Raw genomic sequence first — 25251 nt, 5'->3', positions numbered from 1 at the left:
AACTTCTACTTGCCTTGCAGGGGACAGTACAGTGAGCTTAGTCTGGCATTTGGTACAGGTGAGAGTATTGAAAACTGGTAATCAGAGAGGTAATCAAAGCATAATTAAGATTGTCACCGCTTCAGTCAAAATTTGTGTTTGTTTTAAGGAGTTGTTGTTTTATATGGTCTTTAGCTTAGAGCTAAAATGGAAGAGCTTTCAGTGGAGGCTGCACACACGTGATGGGCTGAGGCAGGAGACCCCAGGCACTGAAATGGCAGTGAGTGGGCTGCCAAGAGGGTTCATCTGGCCCTTGGGACGTTCACCACGTGTACCTGGGGGCTGCCTGTAAAGGCAGGAGCAGAGACCCCCAGCTGAAGGTTGAATGGATTGTTCTTGCTTGCCCACAAACCTGAAACTCTTCATCTTGTTTTATAGCCTCGATATATTTTTACTTGATCACTATCACAGTTATATCTCTTCTAAATGTCAAGTTTTTGTAGCATGTCAAAAATACATATGCTGGTACCTTTCTGAAACTTAACAGAGAGAACATGTTTTCAGAAGGGTAAGAACTGTCAGTCAAGGATTGGATTTGGTCTCCTCCAGGATTTGTAGAAAAGAGCTCTCTGATGATTCAGGAGTAAATTATTCAGAACAGACTGTTTTCATTTGGGCACTTGATAACAGTGGAGTATACAAGTGCATCGATGTGTAATGAATTGACATTAATATTTCATTTGTTTTGGCAGAAGCAAAGAAAAGCTCTGCAGAAAGTGCATCTTTTCCAGAGTTTAAAGTCACTCTGATTCTTCACAGTCTCTCTCTCTGGACTGGATTTAGAAAGTGTCCATTCATTCTGTTTCGATAAATAACCTTCATTGCTTTCTGTATTTGCCGTCTTTAAAATTCAATCAGTCCGTTGCCTTAAAACTAAAGACGTGTATATGTAAGACCTAATATGGCTAGAAATGGGGAAGTTTACATGAGTTTCATAAGTTTCAATAGAGCAAGCTTACCTGAAGCCTGTCAAATGTTTTATTAATGTTTCCTTGGGATTAGTGTTGATAGAAGAAAAATGAATCCTTTCCTCTAAGCATCCTTGCAAGCATTTTCAGTGAGAAACATTCACCAATACCAATGCTCCAAAGTTTAGGAAGTTTGGTTCTGGCTCTGTAATTTGCAGTTTGACTCCTCCTTCTTCAGTGAAGGTTTTACAATGATATTTAAAATTCCCTGTGTGCTGGTAATGGAGCCTTAATACATGCTGACTGAAGGCAGATGAACACACTGGCCATGAAGTACTCTACTCTGCTTTTGTTTAACCATCTGACTAAAAAATATCCTACAGTCATTGCTCTTGAGCCTGTATTTTCCTTCATCTGTTAACAGTTTTCAGTACTCCTCTCTGCCAACTCATTCTTTTCTGTTGAACAGCCCATCTTGGTTTTGCACGATGGTCTTGCTCTTTCGTATCTCTGTGCCTTGCTAAGTTTCTGTTAAAATGTCTATAGGTCCCAGTGTCTTCTCTACATCCTTTAAGTTTTGTTTGCCCTCTCTGGATATTTCTGTAAAGGTCTTTGGCATGAAATTTCAACTGGATGCAAGTCTGTTGAGCAGGAAGCAAGGTGAGCTGGAGAGCTGTCCTTCTCGCGTCCTTCCTGCCCTGCCTCGGTAATGCTGCTCCACATGGAGCAATGGTCACCTTATCCCACAGTCTCAGATTATCTGCGCATTTCTGTTGCTGCCTTTCCAATCAGATTTATAGCTGGCTGTGTTGTTAATAGAAAATAAATGTTTTAGTTTAGCACCATGGCTTGGTATGAAGATCTACTTAAACTTGTTCTGTGGTGCTTGTCATGTTCTTTTCCTTATGAGATGGTCTCCTCCTGCAGAGCTTCTTTTTCCCCCTAGTATTCCAATCTGATTTGCTACCAGTCTTCCTTCTTTTGGGAGTGAACGTGTAATTGGAAATCAATGGCAAGATGATCTAAGTAGAAATATTTTATTTAGGAATTGGCAGTCATCATGTTTACCTGTCACTTAGTCCCTCTGGCTAACCAGAATAGGCACTGAGGCAGATTACTTGTATAACAAATGTTGGCACTGCTCTGTTGATGCTTCTCTGACAGCCTTACTCGATGCAGAGAATACGCATGTTGCTGATGCTGTCCATTTTTCTTTTAATGAACAAACATATAGAGGTTAAGGTAGTGCTGAGAACTGCTTGCACGGTGGAACACCAGAGTGCTGTCCCCAGCATGGAGTACAAACCTCAGTGCCGTGTGAGGACTCTGGGAAAATATATTTTTCAAGTGGTCATGCCTTTCTTGCTTGCTTTCATTTCTGAGCATTCAAGGGCTATCTGAAGGAAAGGTTTTACTTCCTTGCAGTGGTACGTATTCTTGCAGATTAATACTTCAGACTGATGAAATGTTATAGATTAGCTTGAGTATTTGCCCATGGTTTATGTGTTTGAAGATATTTATGGAGTGGATGTTTTTACATGCATTTCTTTTCTGTGTTTGAATTACTGGTAATCTTGGTGACAAACAGCACTTTTATTGGAGTTTTGTAGGAAATAAAGCATGTCTTAAAAAAGCATTTTCTGCCCTAATTTAATATTAAAGTCTGGGATTACACTGCAGAATTTTTCTCAGGAAGACTGGAGGAAATCGCATCAGCGTTATGGATTAGAGGGTTTTTTTGTCAGTACTCTGCCTCCAAAGCAAACTTGGAGATTTGGAAATACTTTCCTCCTCTCATCCTTCATGTGAAACAAACATTTTTTTTATTTTAAGAACAGACAAGCAACTAACATTTCTGAGAAATTAAAAATATAACATTTGCTAGTTCTAACTATACTTTGATCATTTCTTTAAACTCTTGACAGTGAGATAAATATTTTCTGGTGAAAAGACGTATTATCATCCTTTGTCAGTGCAAGAACTTATAGGTACTGGAAAAGTCAGAAGTGTCAGCTCAGAATTTACCTTAAGTATATTGCATTCCCTCTCTGTCAATAGCTGGATCCAGATCCTGATAATTCAGAGAAAATCAGGTAGGGAAAGAAGTCATAAAAAATGTAGACAATAGTGTGCTGTATGAGGGAGGTAGAATACTATTAAAATTTTGGAGGTCACAGGGTTATGCTCATTCAACTTTTTGGTTGTATGACTGAAGATTTAAATCTCCTGCTATTTTGGGAAAGAATGAAATAAGTCCCACAGTAAACTTTTGAGAGACCAAACACCATTCTGACATGTTAACTTTGTGTATTCTGCACAAATTTAGTTCAAAATTTGTATTAACTCTGCTATAAAAAAAATAAGCCAAATTAATCCAAATTCACAAATATTAAAATTGAACATGCTTTCACAGTGTAATAAAAATCTTCGGATTTAGCTTCTGTAATCTCCTTAGTTTGCTAGGATTACAGGCTGAATACCGTTAAGGAGCGTTTTGCACATTTTTGTAAGCACAGGTCTGTGAAAGACAGCTAGGTTCCATAGTTTGTGGTTATTTCCAGCAAAAGCTTTCACTGCTGAAGAAAGATCCAATCGGGAAAATGTCATGAGCAAATTCGCACTCTAGGGAGGAGGGACTGTGTCTGTGCTTCCTTCTGCCTCGGGAAGCACGGCATAAACACTGCCGGTCAGATTGCTTCATAGCTGTTGCTGAAAATAACTGCAGATAATGGAGTTGCAGTCCTTTTCCTGTAGGATGTGTTCTGAAAAGACAAATCTCCTTTTACAGAATATCAGTATGGGCATCAGAGGTGCTTCTTGAGATTAAAAAGTGGTTCTGGGTACCCTGATTGCAAAATAAGTGTGGTTTGGCCTGCAAAGAGGAAGGAAGAATGTCAGGAAAGTGTTTCTCCTTTCCAACCTTAATCCATTTTAAGGTCTATAGCTATTAACATTGTAGGAACTATTGCTCTTGTCAAAAGTAGGAAAGTACAGTCATTTAGATCCTAAATCAATCAACTTAATTGCAACAAGCTTCTTGGTTAATGTGATTAAAAATATAAAACTCAGTAAGTAGAAGTTAGTGAAAAGAATCATCTTAGTGACCAAGATGAATGTAATCACTTGAGCTTTTGTTCACCTTGAAAATTTATGCGTTAGTGGGAACAGTTACATAACAGGGTACAGTGAAAAGCAAATAAAAACCATAAAGGGCAATAGGTCACTCAGTATGGAGAAAACCAGAACACGGTTGATTTATTTAATTTGGTTATTTTCTTAATCCTCTGTGCTGTACTCTTGGTAGTCCTTTGCTTCTCAATTCAATTTTTGTCACCACCTCATGAAAGCAAAGTAACATTTGAACCAGATCAGAACCTTTTTTTGTGATTGTTGTTTTTTTTAAGTGTGGTATGCTACAGATTTAAAAATATTAAATTGAAATGTTGCTTAAATAACTGTCCAACTTGGACTGCCTCATTTGCACTTCATATGCTTGACTATGTTTTGTTGAATACCTCACCTGATCATCCTAGGAAGGAATGTTCCTGAAGTTGAGTAACTGTTACTATGCTGCAATTAGCTGTACTAAGTTTCCATCCTTGTTTCCTTGCTCAGTGTGTGTACACACATGCACACTCCTACATACACATTCTTTGTCAACTGTTTTTATTGTGCAACTGGATCTTTTCAAGTAGTTACATAGAATGATTTAAGTGAGATGTAAGTATTTTTGACGGTTACAGAGCTGGGGATACTGCAGTGAGAATTCAGGATTAACTGAAGGTGTGCTGTATGAAGGTAGGATGTTGCCTATTTACTGCCTCGCAACTGCCTAAATTCTGATTTGGTCTCTGAAATCTGAGTTGTTTTTACCCTTCTCAAAAGCTGTTTTGAAGTCTTGTGTGTACATTCAAGTGAGAGGCAAACAGCCTTGCACAAGTCAAGAGAGGGAACTTGCCATCTGCTACGTATCTTGTGCGATCAACAAATATTTTCAATCTGTTGTTCTTGTGCAGTTGATAAAATGTTGCAAAGCTTTGATGAAACACTCTCCAGAATGATCTCTTGCAGCTTTGAAATACAACTAGAACAAGTATGAGAAGGGTGGCAGTTGGGTTCAACAGTCCTGGCTGTTGAAAATTGTCTTCAGCAAGTTCATTTCACCACATGGCTACACCTTTTTTGAGAACTTGTGCTGCACATTTCCAACCTGTCTGGAAGGACTAGTTCTTCCTTCTCTTCCTTATCCTCCCTCTGCTTGCTCACTGCTTTTCCTGGAAGGTCTTCCCCTGTTTATGCTGGATACATTGGCCCTGGAGTTGGTTGGTGCCCTTTTGTCATTGTACCCTGAGCTAGTGCCCCTCGGTTCTTGTTCTGCCTACCACACGGAAGGCATTTTTGCAGCTTTGCAACATTTCTTTTGCTAGGATGGTCTTGCAGTGCTGGCACAGAGGTTTTCAGGACTCAGCTAGACGAAGCCCTGGCTTACCTGATCTCTTGTTGACAGTAGTCCTGCTCTGAGCAGGAGGTTGGCCTAGAGACTTCTAGATATCTCTGCCAAGCCACATTTCTGCAAGCCTGTGATCTCAAAGATGATGTAACTGTGAAGTTGGATAATCTCTTAGGAGTTAGACATATGGTCAGGGTCTTTGCCACAACAGCCCCAAGCATTTGGTCTGCAACTTTCAGGTAAAATGGATGGTTCAATGCTCTTTGTTTGATCTAGTCACCATACGTATTTTGGTTCCTTTTCTATTCATGGAGCCTCGTGCAGAAGTTAGAGCCAGCAAGTGTTTCAGTTGCTTTTGTACTTTATGCTTCAGTTCAGTCTGAATACTTCAGCTTCCAGGTCAGGAAGTCTTGACTTCAGCATCAGCAGTCTGAGAGCTATGTTTGGGATCTGCAGCAGGGACTGTTGTGTTGAAGATGAGGGAGGGGAGGCAAAAAACTCAGGATGTTTGAAGAAAACACATTTCAAAGGTTGAGGAATCATGAGTCTGGAAGCAGGAGACGGCTGATAAGCTTCAAATCTGACACGGCTCTGGCTCTGTTTTCTAATAAGAAGGATTCCCATATAACTAATGAGCTTAGAGGATGGTTATGAGTTTCTTCCCATACTTCCTCCTTGTTTTGGACTACTTGGGTAATTCAGAGCCCATAAATTGCATAATCTTCTGCCCTATCACCCAGTGATTTGTTCAGTTTGAGGCAGGTTGGCAGAGCAGTTTACACGTGAACCTCACACTATTGCTGTCCCGTAAGCAATCACAGACGATTCCACAATATACCAGATTTCCTTCCCCTTCTTTCCTCCTCCCAGACATGGAGCTATGTAGAGATGAATTGCAGAAGTGCAAATTAGTATATTGTATTTGAACAAAATGCCACGTGCAAGCTGGCACCATTTGGCTGCATGTAACATGATCCTGCTCTTAAAAGAAGCTCCCGTGTCCTTCAGTTCTTTCTTTGGGGGAAACGGCCTGGCCTGGGCCACTGCCCAAGTTTAAAACAGCAGTTCTGCATTCCCCCCATTTATCAGCTAACTAGAGATTTAAGCTTTCTGCAGCTATACAAGGCTTTAATTCCCATGAAACTTAGTATAAGGCTTGGAAGGATGGCACTTCTATGTGTGATGAGGAAGAAACTTGAAGATTTGTAGAAGATGAGATAAAGGTGAATTGGAAAAAATGGGCTCAAAAATACCAAGATTTGTTTTTCTTCTTGTGGCTAAGACCAAGCCTGGGTAGTAGGTATTGGGGACCGCACTTAGTCCGATGCAACTGACTCCTGGCTTACTAAAGAACAACTTTACTGTGCAAAGATTGTGTGCGTTGGCGGCAGCGTTCCCAACTGTTGAATCCCAGCTGGTGTGATGCCTCCCAGATGTAACTATAGCAGAGTTAGCAGTCACATTCGGCGCTCGCCGCCTTTCGAAAAATAAGCTGGCTGCAGTTTCAGTGTGAAAGTCAATGTGTGCTGTTTTGCAAAGTAATATGTATCTTGGAGGGAAAGGCGGTTGAAGGACGCAAAATTGTATCTTACCTTTTTTTTTTTTTTTTTTTTTTCCTTAATCAAAGCCAAAAGTTCTCCTTGATACTCGAAAAGGAAGAAAAAGGAGAAAAAAAAGCACCTTCTTTACTGGATAGCCTGTATATAGCAAGCCAAAGGGATTTGTTTCTTTTCATCTTAGTTTTTGATCTTCTGGCCATCTCCATTCTTCAGAGCACTTGGATATCAAAATTAACAAGGATTCTTTCTTAGAAAACTCAACAAAAAAGGACTTGTTATGAACGTAAGTGCCCACTACGCTGGCTGACAAACATCTTGTTTTCACAGGCCTGGCCAAGTACATTCAAAATTGTTTTTTTGCCAGCTGGCCAGCCTTTCTACTCTTCACAGTGTGCCACACTGCCGCTGAAAAGCTCTGTGGAGATCCTTCCAGGTTTGTCGTGGTCTCTCTTGAGATCCCTGAATATTAGCATTCGGGGGTGTAAGTAACAATAGGTTCTTACTTAATTTATTTTAATTAGGAAGAGCTGCTGCAGAAAAGAGATCAGAAGGTACAAAGTCGGAAAGCTGGCCCGTAATGGAGAGAAGTCTGTGTAACCCATGCCCTTCTTTGCTATTTGATCACTTGGATTCTCTTTGTTCTGTGTTACATATATATTCTTTATAACACCTGGACTTTGGCTGTGCAAGAGTCCATCTGGCAAAAAGAGCACGTACACAGTAGTGACCCACACTCACTGCCAGCTGTACAATTAGACTCGTGCTTCTCTATGTATTTTGGGTTTTTGAGGGGAAAAGTGAGCCTGTGCCATTTGTTTTGAGCAGCTTGTATGTAATCTGCCAGCAGCTTTGGGTTTTTTTCACATTTATTCACAAATTGAATTCCCATGTGGTGAGGAGTTCTATTAATAAATTGGGCAGCAGAAGGCACGGGCAACAGGAGGATGCAATTTCTAGGCAGGTCTCTCAGTGAAATCTTTTTATTGAGAAGATAGCTATCGTCTAATTTCTAGCAAGTTTTGGCTTTCTGTACTTTTAGTCATTTCCTTCTATGGTCATATATCTCATCCCAGCTAAAAGTGAAATAGATAAAGTCATGTTTTTCTTCGTTTCCTTCGTATCATTCATAAAAAAAAATGTACAAAATCTTTAACTGAAGGATTTCAATTATAGCTGCTGGAACTTGTTAGTATACCAGACCATCCCTGGCAAGCAGTAACTGCGTGTTAATGCTGAGGCATTACGAGTTCCTCGAACAGAAACGTAGTTATTCAGCACGTGAAATACTCAAAACACTGGCGCTAGGTCTGTGGAAAAGCGGACTCTCTCGCTCTGCCCGTGTCGTTGCTGCTACCTGGGCATGTCCAGATGCAGCAAAATGTTTTGGGAGCGGTTCATGCCCCTTCTCAGGGGAGTGGACTGAGACGGTAGGAAGCCGGGATCTTCCTGCGGATACCCACCCTGCGTGGGTTCAGCAGATGCCTGGTGGCAGTTTGCACTGAGGAAGCTCAAACCTTTCATCTGCATCCGCACGTTCACTTGCCTCGTTTATTACTGGCTTTGTCTTACAAAAGCCCCGTAGTACTCTGGTCTTCGCTTCGTCGTGCAGAAAGCACTGGCCAAAAGGAAGGCAGTAAACAGAACTCTTGCTGAAAATAATGTGTGAATCTTGGAAGTTTTAGGTTACTACTCTTTTTTACTTTTTTTTTTTCCCCCTTGCTTGCAGCAACGGTAACTTCGTTCTGGACCTCTGCTACCTGTTCTCACCGTTGTGCTCCTCCAGATGCATTTATGGAGTTGGGAGTGAAATGGCTGAGTTAATTCATCTCAAATTAAAACTTTCTGTTCCCTTTCCACCCCCCCCCTTTTTTTTGCCAAATTATTTTTAATCTGGACCAAATTGTTGAGAGGACAAAGTGAGGGCAGAATTGAGCAAAGAAATCAAGAACTCTTCTGTGCCATAAAAATTCTCATTTAAACCTATATGCTTAAAAGATTACCCATTTTAAATACTAGCTGGTGTTCTCATAAAATTGAGAAGGAAAGCAGCTTTTCCTGTGCACTGCCGGTAACCTCTCAAGTGCCAGCATTTCTTCAAAGAAAGCAGCTGTCTAATAGAGAATGAGAGACATGGCTGATGGATGAGCTCAATATTATAGACTTAATCTGAAGAAGTGTGGAAGAGGTATCTGATTCAGAAATGATCTCAAAATTGAAATCTGGAAGATTACAAAAACAGTGGAATCTTGATATTTTCAGTAGCTGGTTTAGTGTACTTGCCTCATTTATTACATATTATTTATATTTTGTATTATGTATTACTATGTATTATTACTTATATATTAGTATATTTTTTTTAGAATATTTCTCAGCTATTACAGTCGTTAACAATAAATAAAGTAAAATACTTGTCCTATTATTTTTGCCCATGTTAGGCAGGAAGCGTGGCAAACTAAATCACAGATTTGGCAAGCAGTCTGGAGCGATACCAGAAGCATGACAACAGCAAGGAGTAGAACTGAGTGGCATGTGAGTCCTGACTTAGTCACAGCTTTAGCAAATAGTGTTTATTTTAGTGTTATTTTTTCTGATTGCAACAATTTGATTTCTGTCAACAATATTAACAAAATAAGTTCTGCTTTTTCCTTGCTTGCCTTTGTTTAATTTTTCACCTTTTTGTTTGTTTTGAAAATATTCCTGAGGCAATGTGTTGAAGCACGAGATTCCCTACTTTTTTCTTCTGAAAGATGATGTTTGGGAGAAGGACATGCTTTTGGTTAAGATGTTGTCCTACCTACAACCTTACATGTTTAGGAGATGAGTGCTTTGAATGTAATTCCAAGAACAAGGCCTCTTCATTTAGGAAGAGATTCTTTCTTTAATTTATACAAGATACAAAACAGCCCTTTGATTTAAAAACTTAAGTTCTAATTTTGCATAGACCTTTCCATGGCTTTTTTTGGTCCTCCTTTCAAATTGTCAGATGCAAAACTCCACAAAGATAATCAGCCATGCAAATCTTCAATATAGATTTAGTTCAGCTTGCTGATGTATATTCATTAATATGTTAATAAGACAGCTAAAGCATAATTTACATTGCATTTGCTTAATTTGGTTACTGTTTGAAATGATGGGGGTTTTTCTTCCTCTTAATTTCAAAAGGAAGATGTAAAATCTCTCATTTTAGAGACAAAATTAAGTTTCTGGTGTTTTTTACCTTGATTCTGCACTACCAAAGGACCGATGTGCTAAATTCTAGCCTTCCCCGTACATGGGTTCAAATTCCAAATGGTTTAATTATAATCAGCTGCATCGATGTAAAAGTAACAGAGATTATGGCATTGTAATTTGAGCTGCCAAACCATTGTAGGTGGAGTTTGATAGGTATAAGATGGAAAGAACAGAGTTTCCTTGTGTTTGAGTATGGCTGAGCTCCACCTTTGCAAATCAGTAACATTCTGTCCCTACACTTAGTTTGCACTGGCTAAACCAAATGAGATACTGCCAAATTACTGCTGGAATTGGAAGTCCCTGACAGCTTCTTAACCTTGATTGTATATGCAGGGCTTCTAAAATAATTATTTTTAAACCTGTGAAGTGATACTTGAATGCTTACGGGCAATAAACTCTTAAGTCAATTGATTCCGTTTCTGTGAATCACTCTCAAAAGTAGTGTTGTGCTTTAAGTACTATTAAAAAAATTAAATTCCATTTAACCTGTAAATATGCCACAGGACTTGAGAAAATTAGTTCAATATCAGCTTTTTTAGAATTCAGCCTGGAAGGCAGTATCTTAAAAGAACTCAACATTGAGGAGAGTCTCTAATGTGTCAAGTTACACCAGCCCAACTTATTTGGTCTGAAGTAATGAGGCATGACAGATCATGAGTGCAGTGCATCATGTTCAGAACCAATAGCCCCTTTCAGAAAATTACATTTCTGTTCTAAGCAGTCATTTTGAATTATCTGCAGCTAATTTTAAACTGCTTGCTTTTATGGAAATGGAGCGCTTATGTTTCCCAATAAATATCATCATGATGCTTAGAGACTGCTGTAAAGTACGACTGCTTGGGAAAGAGCTCCAGTCTGCTCAGACTTAATTAGGCTGGAACCTGTTTCTGCCTACAAATATTGTGATTATACAATGAGAACAAACACAACACTTGACAGAATTGGCTTTTGTGCTGCTGCTGCTGCTGCTGTGGGGACTTGAAAAGGAGCTGTTCATTCACATCCTGTGTCCCTTACCAAGGTGCGGGCACGGACAACAGCATCTTCTTTTATTGTCGCTCTTCTGTCTCTTTCCCTCATACAAGCAAAGATACGAATTGAATCCAGTAGGCTTCTGTGTGTACTGAAATATGGGGGTTTTTTTCATTGCCATTGCTATCCTATGGAGTTTTGATCACTATTGGCTCAATTCATCTGAGCAGATGAACTATATGTGCATCTCAGCTAGGCACCCTGGATTTGCTGCAGAGTCCATGAGAGAAACTGGCTGTCTGAGGGCGTGATAGATCTGGTTTGATTTAGCTGTCTGCATTGGACCATACCCTAAAAGTGTCCATTTCCAAGGAAAGCAAGTGTTTCTAGCTCAGCTGTAGAGACTTCTTGTTAGATGAGAAATCCCACCCTTGTCTGAACTGCATACTAAGTCGTGGCATGACCACTCTCCTCAAATGAAGAGTATAGATAAAACTTTGTTGCTTTTTTCAGTTCAGGTGGAGAGATGAGGCCAGCTTTTTCAGCCTTCTTTTTCTAGGAAGTGAAAACAGAACAGAAAGGCAACTTCTCCATTTATAGCGGCGGGGGAGTACTTGAATGAATGTCATTAAATTCTGTCAGCCAGAGAAATGCTGGCTGCTGGGTGACAAGAGACTTGTATTTGGATTAAAATGAAACTCTCCAAGTAAAGCTAATGCAAGATATAAATGAAAGGATATAGAAAACCTCTTTAAATGTGTCTCCTTTCCTAAGCCATATTAAGCAAGCATTAAGTTTGCAGAGCGTAAGTACTTACAAGTTTAAACATGCCAGATGCAGTGTGTGACAGTTGTGGTGCTGATAAGCAATGATCCAAGAGCACAGAAATGTGTTAATTGTGTTAATATTATATGTGACCTGGCCACTTCGGGTCATAACAATTTTCTCTGCGAATACATTGATTCAAGCTTAGTGGAAGCTAGGAAAGAATAAACAGAGGGAAGACAATATGCCAGCTAAGGACAAGGATTTGAAAGACAAAGGACAAACCGATCTCTTTCCAAGGACCTTAAGCTCCTGTTCCTGTGAAAAAAGGGAGGCTTGTTTTTCCAGACACAGAACTTGGAGATCAGAAAGACTCACTAACCTCTGAAGGAGACTGTTCCTCAAAGCTGCTGGAGGAGAGCTTAGCTGAGGTGCTTTGTGGGATTGGACTGTGCTTGCCACAGCCGGATGGCCTTGATGGTTGTCTAGGAGATGTTCAGGTACCAGGATCCTCCTGCAGAAGCCACCTGGTAAGAAAATTACATGTAGTTATTCTTCATTTTTTTATTCTAAACCAGATACTTCTACTCTGAACGAATAGTACTTTATAGTCCTGTTCAGCTTCTTCAGCAACAACATGGATGAGGGGACAGAGTGCCTCCTCAGCAAGTTTGCTGATGATACCAAGCTGGGAGGACTGGCTGACACAACTGAGGGCCGTGCTGCCATTCAGAGAGACCTGGACAGGCAGGAGAGATGGGCAGAGAGGAACCTCATGAGGTTCAACAAGGACAAGTGCAGGGTCCTGCACCTTGGGAGGAATAACCCTAGGCACCAGGACAAGCTGGGGGCTGACCTGCTGGAGAGCAGCTCTGCAGAGAAAGACCTGGGAGTGCTGGTGGATGACAAGTTGACCATGAGCCAGCAATGTGCCCCTGTGGCCAAGAAGGCCAATGGTCTCCTGGGGTGCATTAGGAAGAGTGTTGCCAGCAGGTGGAGGGAGGTGATCCTGCCCCTCTCCTCAGCCCTGGGGAGGCCTCATCTCGAGTCCTGCGTCCAGTTGTGGGCTCCCCAGTACAAGAGAGACATGGAGCTACTGGAGAGAGTCCAGCACAGGGCTACAAAGATGATCAGAGGGCTGGAGCACCTGCCCTATGGGAACGGCTGCGAGAGCTGGGCCTCTTCAGCCTGGGGAAGAGAAGACTGAGGGGGGATCTGATCAGTGTGTACAAGTACCTGAAGGGAAGGTGTCAAGGGGACGGGGACAAACTCTTTTCAGTTGTCCCATATGACAGGACAAGAGGCAATGGGCAGAAACTGAAGCACAGGAAGTTCTGCCTGACCGTGAGGGGGAATTTCTTCACTGTGAGAGTGACGGAGCCCTGGCACAGGTTGCCCAGAGAGGTTGTGGAGTCTCCTTCTCTGGAGATCTTCAAGGCCCGCCTGGATGCAACCCTGTCTGACATGCTCTAGGTGACCCTGCTGAGCGGGGGGGTTGGACTAGATGATCTCCAGAGGTTCCCTCCAACCTTACTGATTCTATGATTCTATGATTTCAAAGGGGGTTTTGGATATCATTTCTCCTCAGGCGTTGTTTTTAGAAAGAGCACTTTTACAGTTATAGGTCTAAGTTAAACTTTCTGAGGTTGCTACGTGAGGGCTGGCAACCCAGATTAGGTGGAGAGCAGGAGATTTGCACCGCTCCATCCTAACAGCTGAAGGGAAAGATACTTGAAGGAAGATACAGAGGCATGATGCTGTGCCCCAGACCTGGGAGGCAACCTCATTCTTGACCCTCTGAGTGCCTTTCTTACAGCCCTGCGTGTTCAGGACAACCTGCAGAGCTCTGCAAGCTCTTTTAATGCCCAGGATGGATTTCAACTTGTAGCTTTTTCTCAGGGCAGCGAGCAGGGCCCCAGGCCAGAGGACTGAGTGTTGCAAGCACTTTTGCACTCAGACTGGGTGGGAAAAATGGCTTCTCAGTGAGGAGCTTGGATGTGACTTCTAGGGCTGGTGTGCTCATGGTGGGCCTGGCTAGTGGTCTCTCTTCTGAAGAAGTGGAAGTACTTTCAAATAACCCTCCCTTATGCTGTCCACGTGAAGGATGAGTCTTTTTCCTTCAGGCTGGGAGTTGTCACTAGGGCTTTAGGGCTCATTCTGTGGTGTCTCACCAGCTTCCCTATTTGGCATTCACTGCTGCAGCATGATTCCTGTGCACACTCCTCTTTTTTTTTTCTCTTTTTTTTTTCTTTTTTCTTTTCTTTTTTCTTTCTTTTTTTCTTTTTTTTTTTTTTTTTTGCCCTTTGCTTGGCTCTGATCATGTTTGTTTTTTCTCTAGCACAGTCTCTGTTTCAGTCAGTGCCCAGAATAAAAGGGACTTGTTGAAACTGTGCTGCTAAGTAGCTTGTCTTCTTCATCCATTCTTTCTTGATTATTTGGCATCCTTTCTAATATGCTTTGGGTACAAAATCATGAATTTTTTCATGGTTTACTTTAATAATGCATATTACTATGGAGACTCCTATGCAAACTGCATTATTGTAATAAAAATTTCATGCATTAATAATCAGTTATGATAATATTATAATTCCCATTTCAAAGTTACAGTCTGAGGAGAGAAAATCTCAAGTTTCCACTTATTTTGGTGCCCAAATTTGAAAATCCCTCCACCAGAGTTTCCAGAGGGCTTAGCCTTGGCAGTATAGCCAGAGTACATTTTGACTGCACACTTACCACTGTGATGGACATCAGTCCTTCTGCAAGTCAAACCCCAGTTGTCTCAGACCAAGCATTAAGAAAACAGGGAATACATAGGAAGTGACCGCTTGGAAAAACGTTGTTGGAGTGACATGCCCCTTATTTCATGGCCTTTACTGCAAAGGCTCAACCTGGTTCTCTGGGGTGTCGTTGAGCTGCTTTAGCCATAAGATCCTTCTCCGTCTTGCTGCAGTTCCCTGTCTGCCTCCCTCTGCACTTTCCAGCTTCTGCAACAAATGAGTCCAGGCGGCCCCGCAGACCACAGCCTACTTCACTATGCAGCCCCGAGTCAATGCTGGGCACTGAATGCAATGGCATTCAGTGGAAAAAAATAGCATTGGATCTTGTAACTGCAGACTGAAATGCAGTACGTATGCAAAAAGGCATAAGGTTGTTTAAGGTTGCCTGGTAACTGCAATTCTGATGTTTTCTGCATTTTGAAGAGTTTTACTTTGTAGTATGTATGTTGTTTAACTGTACTTCTTAAGTGTAATATTTAAGAATGGGGTTGGAAAGAGTTTCTTAAGATTGGTGTGCAGGAAGTGTGGGCTTGGACCTCCTGTATGTACACAAGAACGTTTACCTGTGGGCAAATAAGTTTACTTAATAGTCACATGCAAATAAATTCAGAACACTCATGATATTCAGAAGCCTCTGGAGAAAATATTAGTGGGATTCTTTCGGCCAAAGAAAACTTGAGATGGACCAGTTGAGTGTATTGGAGCAGAATATTAATACCTCCCTGTCCAAAATGTGAGAAATGGCTTTTTAGCAATTCTCTTTTCTTTTGCAGTTGTCAGTGCCCTAAATCACTTCAAATAAGAGGCAGCATTTGGTTTGTCTAGAGACTTATGCTTCATGTATGTGTGTATACATTTGTGTATATATATGTGTATACATATATGAGCACACACACACATATATATATAAATATTAAGCCTCATCCCTTTCTTACAGTCTTCCTTTTCTGAAATCTGGGATTGCTAAGCAATAATATTTTTATAAATAGTAGAATGTAATCATAGAGTATATTGTCTAGTTGATAAGGTGAATCTGTGGCTTAACTAAGGAAGTAGGTGATTATGCAGAAAAAATTATATTAATGTGTAACATACACTAGCTTGCACCGATGCTTTTTGAAGCCCATGGGAATATATGCAGGCTACCTGACTATGACTCAACTGCACACATGAAAGGTGCTGCCATTTTTTTCTTGGCTAAAATGACTATATGTTTTGCCAGGCTGGAAAACTAGACAGTAAAAACATTATAAAATAATCAGTGTTACACAGTGTTTGTCCAGGGAAGAGTTTGTCATCTGTGACAGGGGAAGAAGGTCGTGTTATTCGGAACATCTGTAGAAGATCATTCAACGCGTGGCAAGCTAACGTGCAGGACTTGCCTTTCAGGTACTCCACTGCTTTTCTAAATATAATACTTTGCTTGAAGAAGATTGTCTGGGCATCAGTCATGATGGTTTTGCTGCTAACTAGGGGACAGGAGTCAGTCTGAGAGTGGGAGGCTCTCACACCGTTGCCTTGTGACAGCCCAAATTCAAGGCCCAGAGAGCACACGTGGGCTCTGGCGGGTCCTGAGGGGCACCTCACCTCCCAGCGGTGACTTCGTACTTCTTGCAATTTTTGCTTCTCCCTGTTTCTTTCCTGCCTTCCTCTGCCAGTTCGACTTTTGTTTCTTCTGTTTCCTGTCTTCTTGCTTCTGCCGCTGCACCCTCAGTCTGCTGATCACCCGCTTCCTCGCTCTCAGACTTGATTCTTTCTGCTTCTCTTTTTAGTTCCAGCAGAGCTACCTTGTTTTTTTGCTTATTGGAGTTCTGTAGCACAAGAGGGCCATGAACTGGCCCAAGCCGAAGCTCCTCATGTCTCACATAAAACAGTGGAGTCTGTCCTGCAGAGGCTTTAGATTTGCAGGATGTCTCCGGGTTTTGTGTGCTTGGTCTCGCTCTTGTGTTGAAATCAGTGCCACATTATGGAAACAGTGTATTCTTCTTTTATTCTGTGGCAAAGATTCTTTTCCTAGGGAGCTGGAATGGGTTAAATTGCGTTCCCTTTTAAGCAGGCACTTGAACCTGTTGATGAAATTATTTGTGTGTAGTTCTTCCTGTGTAGATTCAGTGGAGTGGACTGCAGCGTTAAAGCAGAGCTTTAAAAACAAGCATGGAACATACGGAAATTCCTTGGGATATAGGAGTATATAGGAATTAATGTATCCTAAATAATAAGGTTTATCTGGTAGGTTTACGTAGCTGAGCTGTGTGATTTTGTTCGTGATGATGGTTATTCTGAGAAGCAGCTTTGCTAGGTGGGGTTCGCATGAAGGGAAGGCAGGCTTGCTGCCTTGGAGATTTGATTAGCGCTAGTGCTGGGGATGGGCAGAGGCATGTGTCTTTGCAAGCTGTAGTTGCCATGAAGGTATGCAGAACACTCAATTAAAATTGTGTGTCTGACTGTACAAATGATACTATGCTCTTATCCTCCAGCATGTGGCTGTAAAGTGCACGAGGACGCTGGTCGTTCTGTTGTTTCTTTCCCTTTGGACTAGCGGATCATGTGGCAATCTGAGCTTCAAACAGAATGCTGTTAGGGGATTTAATAGATTTGCCAAGAGAATCAATTGTGCATGGGTTGGATAAAGTCTTCAGTTGTCTCATTAAATATCAACTAACCAAAGGATCATAATGTCTTTTTTTTTCCCCCGCTACTTCATCTGTCATCTATTTGTAGCCTGTACAAAAGTCTTCCTCTTTTGCTCTTTTTAGTTGGACTTACTTGAAGATAAATTCTGGGAACTGAAAATCAACATACATGAACAAATGAGTCCATTTACTTTGAGGAGACTAGCTCTGTATGTTGCATACTGAAATAGGTTTTTTTTTTTTTTTTTTTTTTCCAGTGGCAAACATAATTCAACAGTGCAGGCATTGTTAATGCAAAGAGCCTGCTCAGCATCCTGTTGACACTTAATAATATTTTTGACTGAAACAACGACTGCATCAGCCAAACAGATGGGACACATTTTTCTGTGCCGAAATAAAATACAATTAGATCTCTTAAACATGAAACTATGAAGATGCGTTTTGTCTATAGTATTTCTCCCATGTACAAACACGCTTTATCTTTCAGGCTTGCTATTTAGATTTGCTATAGCCAGTACTAATTGGAAACAAACCAAGGAGAAAGCAGTGAGTCAGCCGATTTGGCCTTTTTGAATCAAAGTGCTTTACTTATACAATCAGTATTTCGGAATAGGCAGGAGGATTTTGCAGTGTGCTTTCAGGGAAGGTATATGTCTGAGTACTATAGTGATAGCATAATAATCTAAATAGAAAAGCTATGTTGTATCACCAAAAAGTTGCCTTCATGCACACTGAGTGCTATGCTACATTGTTAGCAGATTTCTGTGTTCATGGGTCAAAAAAGTTACGATTTACAAAGCTAATGGAGTAGCTCTACGCCCCAATAAATTTTGAATATGTTTTGTTTTATATACAGTGTTCTATTTGTATACAAGTCTGTCTGTAACAAGCCATTTGGGCTTTTCCTGCTCTTCCTTTTGTCTTGCATTCCTTCTTACTTCTGAGTTTTTTCACTCTGATACGAAAACGTGTCAGTACGATATGTTGGGTATTCTTGTAACTCGCTGCCTCGCAAGCATACATGTCTGTTGACACACAGACTTTATCTTCTTTGGAAACTTATGCTCTATCAGTAGCCAGGCCCTGGCAAAGCTGTACCCTGGGCAGCTCCAGGCAGGGGCAGCCACTCGGGTAGGTGTGCCAGGAGCAAAGTATCAGTTGCTGGTGTTGAGGCCAGTTTTCAATGTAGAGCAAGCCCCAGAGAGACTCGAGGAACATTTCTTTCAAGATTCCTGCAAGAAATCTGGTTTTGTTTCCAGGGAAATCCAGTAACTCATGCTAATACCAATGCTTGATTTATTTTTAATTGTATAAGGCATATTAGAAATGCAACATGCTGATGATAACTTTTATGTGGGAGGCAGGTCCCAGTATAGCACAGAAACAACTGCTTGCATCCTAATCCTGTGTTGGGGGTGGAGATGGGGGGACTATGGCTCTGTCATTTGGTAATTCGTTATAAAAATTACTGTTTATGTAACTATTTGCTGTAACAGCTCTTCGCTGTCAAAAGGTTTCTCTTGCTTTTAGTTTGTCCCCTTCCTCGTAGGAGTGCTGGGAAGCTGAAATTTTTTACTTCTTACAGGATGAGGAAGAGAGGGATCGTTTAGTGCTATATGTCATGCTTACGACCTACCAGCCCTATTTCTAAGCCTACAAACATACTGTTGTGTTGTATATGTGTAAACCTTCGAAGTTTTAGTTCTCCTCAAGCATCTTTCATTTTTCCTCTTGTGGATGGGCTTAAGCTGCATGGGATACTGATTTCTAGTTAATGTTTCATTAAGGGAACGTTTAAAAAAGTGGGAGAGAAGTACATAACATTTTTAAAGTAGCAGATTGCTTACTTAATATTAGTATAAGCAACATCACCATGGAATTGTGTTTTGCATCCCCATGGATGCTGAACATCATCATCATCATCATCTGGTTTCATGAGCACTGAAGGAAAGAACCATCTTCCCCCCCCTCACCCCCCGCATTGTAAGGTCTCTTCTCTTGTAGTAAATAATATCCAGAATATTTACCTTTGTGCTCTTCCCTTCCCTTTTTTTTTCCACCCAAGGAAATCAGAATCTAAAGCAGAGCTGCAGAGCTTGGCTTGTCTGAAACACCTACAGATTTCTCTATTGCTGTCATTGCAGCAGCATTGCAGTCAGGTACCATGGTGATCTTAAACACCATCTCACTGCCTGCATGTACTTGTCAAATAATTTTCATAAGTGTTTTATTGCTTTGATTCCAAGATGATTAAACAACAGACCTACTTAATTCCCACTACAAAGTCACACTCTTTACCTCAGAAGAAATTCATTTTTAATGACCTGCTTAGTGCTCTGTGCTTATCATTGCCTTATTACCTTGTACTGCTTTAGCTTTAGGAGAACAACTTCTGACAGGTGTAGGAAAACAATTCGTGTGCCTGTGTAAAACAATTACCCACTGAAATATGAATGGATCTCCACTTTTAGGAATTTATATCAAATAAATATTGAAAAGATGCTTTCAAAGCAGAAGTACAAAATAATATGATGTTGTGCTAACCTCACTAGGCTGTAATTTGATCAGGAAGCAATTCTTACTGCTCTGGCTCTGAAAGCCTAAACAGATTTTTTTTCTGAAACATCTAAAAATCCACTGCATACAGACCACAAGGCCTTGGCCATGGGCAGGAGGACAGAACTAACTCCTAAATGTGTTTAAACATTGCTGTTGGTAGCAGGGGATTTTATAATTTTTCTTACCTGCATGGCAAAGGCTCCTGTGATATAAGAATAATTACAGGTACAGGTGTGGTAATACCCTACCTCTTACAAAATAGAAGAGTGTTGTTAGTAACATGATTTAGCTGATGTTATCCTTGAAAAAATTGCCCTATTGATTAATACTGAAGTTATGCATCATGGTTGAGCTAGTCTAACAAAAGGTGACAACTAAAAGAGAGAGGGTTTAGTCTCCTTTCACCTTCTCTGCTTCTTCCTTCTCCCAAAAAGTTGCTCACTTTTTTGACTGGGTTAATTTTCTGCCAGGGTAGTGAACAGAAGTAGCTCACAGAAGACGTGACTGCCAGAGCTGGCATAGGGAGAATAACCAGCTGTGCTAGGACTTGGAGGCTGGAGGAAGGGGAGATGGTCCGTTTTGTTTGGTGGCTTCTCTGGGGTGGGGAGAAGACCTCTGTTTTGGCAGCAGTAAGCTCTCAGGTCCGTTTGACTGCCTGGTCTAACTCAAGGAGGCCGTGCCAGGAACTTGCTCTTAGTGTTACTGTGCTACGCGCCTGCCCTAAATGATGGTGTTCAGAAGCTGGCCGTGACGGCTGCGGTTCAGCAGGTACGCGGTTCTGAATGGGTTATCCTCTCTTGAAACCAGCAGGTCCGTAATTACTAGTTCTTCCTGACTTGAAGCATACTTTATTTTGAACAACCAAAACGAACTAAGAATTTATTTTGAGGGCTGTTAAGCTTGCTAAACTCAAGGAACGAGTTAGCAAGAACTTTTAGCTGTCTGTGCATACCATAATTCTTGTTTTTCTGTTTCCTGGGTCACATAAGGACCAGGTGGTTAAGATGTGCTAAAAAGTAACTTACTGCATACTGGCAAGATTAAAAAAAAAAAAAAGCCTAAAATCTGTTGAGTGGGATAGCTTTCTCCTGTGAGAATTATAAGAATATAAACATCGAAACACAGAAGATCATATTCTGCTATATCTAAATAAATTGTATTGTTGGCTGGATAAAGGCTAATTTTCAGTATCTAAATAAAACGGATTCTTAAGTGATTTTCTTAATTATAATTATTTTTAATCTCAGGATCTTTAAAAAGAAAGACACAGCCATGTTGCCAAGGGTTTTAAGAAGATAATTCTACTGAATTCCAACAGAAAGGACCCTATTTCTATGTGGATATATGAGGAGTTTAGGAGAGTGAAGCTAAGACATATTAGCAATAATTAGATTTAGAATTTATGGTGATTAAAAAAAAAAAGATCAGCTGCCAGAAATATATGTAAGTGACTGAATATTGGCTCACATGACATGTATAGGATGCCATCATCTAAAACATTATTTCACCAGTGACAATCTGCTAAGAATTGATGAAAGTAGCTGTACAATTCTGGTGTTCCTTTATCCCTTGTGTGTATTAGAATTACAATATGTAGCTTTGTAGGCTTTTCCCAGAATTGATGGCACAAATTAAACTACTCCCATGGGAGAAAGGCATGTAGAATTTGGCCCCTGGTTCTGGTGGTTTCTGTGCTTGCACGGAGATTAACGTGTGCTAAATGTGATAAAAAGGAGTGAACATGTCAAATCAAAAATGATGAAACGGATGCTGAGCTAGCAGAGAAACAGCCTCCTCCCGTGACGCGGTTGTTTAGAAAGCGGCGGCCGTGCTGAGTCACTGCTCTGGTGGAGCTCTGCCAGAGTAAGTAATGCCTAACCGGGGTCAAACGGCCTGGGGCAGAGCCCCCGTCTTCGTGTTTGTCCACCTAAAGCTCTCTCTCGAAGGCTGTCCTTTGCTGCGTGAAATAAATGGAGATACGTGAGGCCCGATCTGACAAATTAAAAATCTGTTTTATTGATAGCTTGTGCTTTATTGAGGACCTAACTACAATTTGGTAGTATTTCCGTTGTGCAGAGACGTGATATTTTTGCAGCAACAACTTTGAAATGCTGCACAGATTCGTTTGCATTCATGAGGACTTCAGTGCTGACCTTTCTGTGCCGTGCTCGTCTTAGGGCAGTCTCTACTTTGGGGGCCTATTTTCTTGCTGCCACTTGATCTGAAAGTGTAGTTGAGTTCTGAAATGACCAAAATGATTACATGTTGCAGATTTTACCTCTCTCCTACCCATGGAACAGACGGTAGAAACAGGTTCAGAAATAGGATATAATGCCGAGTGAGCAAAGACCTTCAAACACAAGTTTCTTTTTTGAAGGGATTTGATTTCCTTCATGTCTATGTTCTGAGCAAACTTTCAGCATTTCCTGGGGATCGTTTCCTTCTGAAGGCAGATTCGGGAATGCTGTTGTGGAGCAGCTGGTTAGCTACTGCACAAGCAGCGTATCAGGCCGTACCTAAATCTTAAGAAATAATAGTGTACAGAGTGACACCAGCCTAAAGAAACACCTGATGATGAGAATCATATTTAAAGTTCTGGAAAACACAGAGCTCATGTAATAGTAACAAAGCCTTTTACACCTCAGCTATGCTGTTGCAAATGGAAAAGCTAAGTCTACAGATGCTATATAGTGAAATGAGTGAAAATGTTTGAGTTTGGGTTTTTTTTTTTTTTTATTTTTGTTCTTTCTTTTTTTTGCCCCTCAGCATCTGAAGGACAGGGTTTGTTTTCAAAGCACAGTGAGAGAACTGCAGTACAATTTCCAGCAGACACTGTTCTCACTCTTGTCCTAGTGCACAGTAGTACTTTGTTGTTCTTCAGCTTGGCTGCAGCTGCATCAGTCTTGATTTGAAAGTAGTGTTTTTTCCTCCACAATATGGATCCTGATACATTTACAGACTTTTTGGCTATTCCTTAGGGTCTAGTCATAAGGATAACAGAAGTTCATAGAGCTTTTATGTCCCTACCAGGCTATCCTTATATCCAAGGTGTCGGAGATAACCTTAGAAAAGATACAAATCTAACGTTACCTGATGGACCAGCTGAATTAAAACAGAGAAGAAACCATCCAAAAAAGGTAATTCAAGCGATTGCCTCCAAGAAGAGTGACAATAGGGAAGACTCATTCCCTACCTAATCTTGGCAACCAAAATTGCTACTCAATTGCCTGTTTTGTGAGTCGGGTCCATGTAGGTTCCTTGTGTACTCAGTGGAGTGAGAGGCCTTTCCGGGGAGTGATTCGGAGTTGACTCAGAGGGCAAATTTAGCCTAAGACTTACCTTCCTACTGCAAGCAGCTTAGCTGCTTGAAAGGAGTGTGAATACTCCTCAGTGTGGTTTATTCTACAAGTATTTGTGAAAGATTGTTGGTTGTTTGGCTAACATCTCAAGAAGCCATCTCCCAAGTTCAGCCGAGGCAGGAGAGAGACCTTTTTTCGATCCTAGTACGAGTGCTTACTGTCTGTCCTTGGCGTAGACACCCATTTGTCATCTTTTCCCAAGCTGCGTTCCCCCCAGCACACACACACTCGTGTCTTCACTGGCAGCATTTTCCTGCATCTTTTTTGGTAGGTCACGCCATATAAACTTCTTGACAGGAAGGAGAGGCTATGAAAGGAGTTTCCGGTGAGGTATTTCTTTGTATCATGTTATTTTGCCTGTAACATCATCCTTAAATACAAGCTGAGAGTTTGCTGGTTGTTGCCCTCCAGTGTAGGAGTGTCCTGTTTCTTCCTGCTTGAACCTGTGCAAGTTAGACTCTCTTACATGTTGTCCTTAAAAACAGATTTTTAAAGAAAGATGATGATTCAAAACAAGTACAATTTTGTGATTAAGGTGACATGTTTGTGGAAGGTTTAGTGTTGTCATGGAAATAATGGAGAAATGTGTTCTTGCTTATGAAAGTGAGGAGCAGGCTGAAGATTTTTTTTTCACCCAAGATGTTCTAAACGAAACAAAATTTTCAAGTACAAATTGGTTCAGTATCACCATCAAAAGAAGTTCTGTACAACTCTTTAGTAATTTTCTAAACTTGCAGTTAAAGATGTAAATGTCTTTGCACAGATGATTAAACCTCTTCAGTTTTGTTTTTTAACTTGAGACTGTTCCACTGCCTTCATTAATCTTTAAGTATATCTTTCTGTCTTAAAATACAGAATAATGAAATTCAAGTTAATGTAGTATCAGTATTTGAAGAGTGAGTACGTTTTATAGTAAATAGGATTTAGCATGGGCTTGCTAAAATTACTTGAACTTGTATTTTGTGAAACTTCATGAGACTGTGGGGCATCATGTTGCTAACTACATAACACGGAAAGCAGGAAGAACTTCAGTTGGCAGAGCATAGATTCGCGACTGTGAAGATTGATTTCCAATTTCTTACATCTTTTGGTTGGAAAGTGTCAAAGTATCCTAAAGCAAGTATTTATTCAACTTCCAAAAATTATTTACCCTGGTAAAATTAATTCCTTCCTATCTGAGCAGGAAGTGGCCAGCGCTGTATGCAGAGCTTTCCTGTTGGAGACAGATCTGAAGGAACGCTTACTCACTTCTCCATTTCTTTATCTTTCAGCTTTGCATAGTCCGTTTTGTATCTTTTTGTCTCTATCCAGTACATTCACTGGGTGAAGGAATTTTACCACAGGGAGCTGTCCTGCTAATGTTCAAGATCTGGAAACCTCCTTTAAAAATCAATGCAAAGGAACCTGTAGGTCAAAAAGAGGAAAGTCTTAGTCAAGGCTTAGAACTGTATCACTTTGCAGTACAGAAATGAATTTATAGTAGTAGTGAACAAGGCAAAATGTGTTGTACCCTTCTGCTTCTTAGGAGATTTGTATATGCAAAACATATGTCTTTGAAATGATGTATCTGTTAATTCATTAGTAAGGAAAAAACTTGTCGGGTTTCAATGCTGGACTTTCAGGTTAAGTTGTTCAGCCAAATCCTGCACTGTGAAGGATGGCACTGGGAGAAAGCTCTTCAGATTCTCACGTTTCGGTGTCATCCACTACGCTGGAAAAATTGCCAGCACAAAAGTTGCAATGAACGGGAAGCTGCGGGTCGGACTGAGGCTGTTTTGACCACCAAGCTCAGAGTTTCTACCTTTTCTAGGTTTAGGAGTAGCAGTGAGCAGGATCTCTTGCCGAGAGAGATCCTGAGGGTTTGCACTGGCAGGAAAGCCTGGATTCGCCTTCTGTTGCCAACTGCCAAATTGGCCTTTTACTGAGGTGCTCAGAGAGAAGCTGTAGCGTTGAATTTAACTTTGTCTTTCAAAAATCCACCAAATCTGTGTTGTCGCGT

At 40.9% G+C, this 25251-nt stretch overlaps 1 protein-coding gene across 3 annotated transcripts in view; it reads left to right on the top strand.

Annotated features, from left to right (window-relative positions):
* The window catches only part of COMMD1 (copper metabolism domain containing 1), an 82885-nt gene that overhangs the window by 23908 nt on the left and 33726 nt on the right, over positions 1-25251 (top strand). Inside the window, exons 3-4 of one of the 3 annotated variants that reach the window (XR_009957821.1) lie at positions 9392-9485; positions 12273-12287. The exons of 1 other annotated variant lie outside the window; for it this stretch is intronic. The gene's annotated coding sequence lies outside the window, so the exon portion shown is untranslated. Of the gene's footprint in view, positions 1-9391; positions 9486-12272; positions 12288-25251 lie in introns of those variants that run through there. One more of the 3 variants, XR_009957820.1, reaches the window with a different exon arrangement.

This window comes from Rhea pennata, chromosome 3 (genome assembly GCF_028389875.1).
Source record: "Rhea pennata isolate bPtePen1 chromosome 3, bPtePen1.pri, whole genome shotgun sequence".
NCBI classification, from domain to species: Eukaryota; Metazoa; Chordata; class Aves; order Rheiformes; family Rheidae; genus Rhea; species Rhea pennata.
Note: the sequence above shows the minus strand (reverse complement) of the source record. Positions and strands in the feature narration are given on the sequence as shown.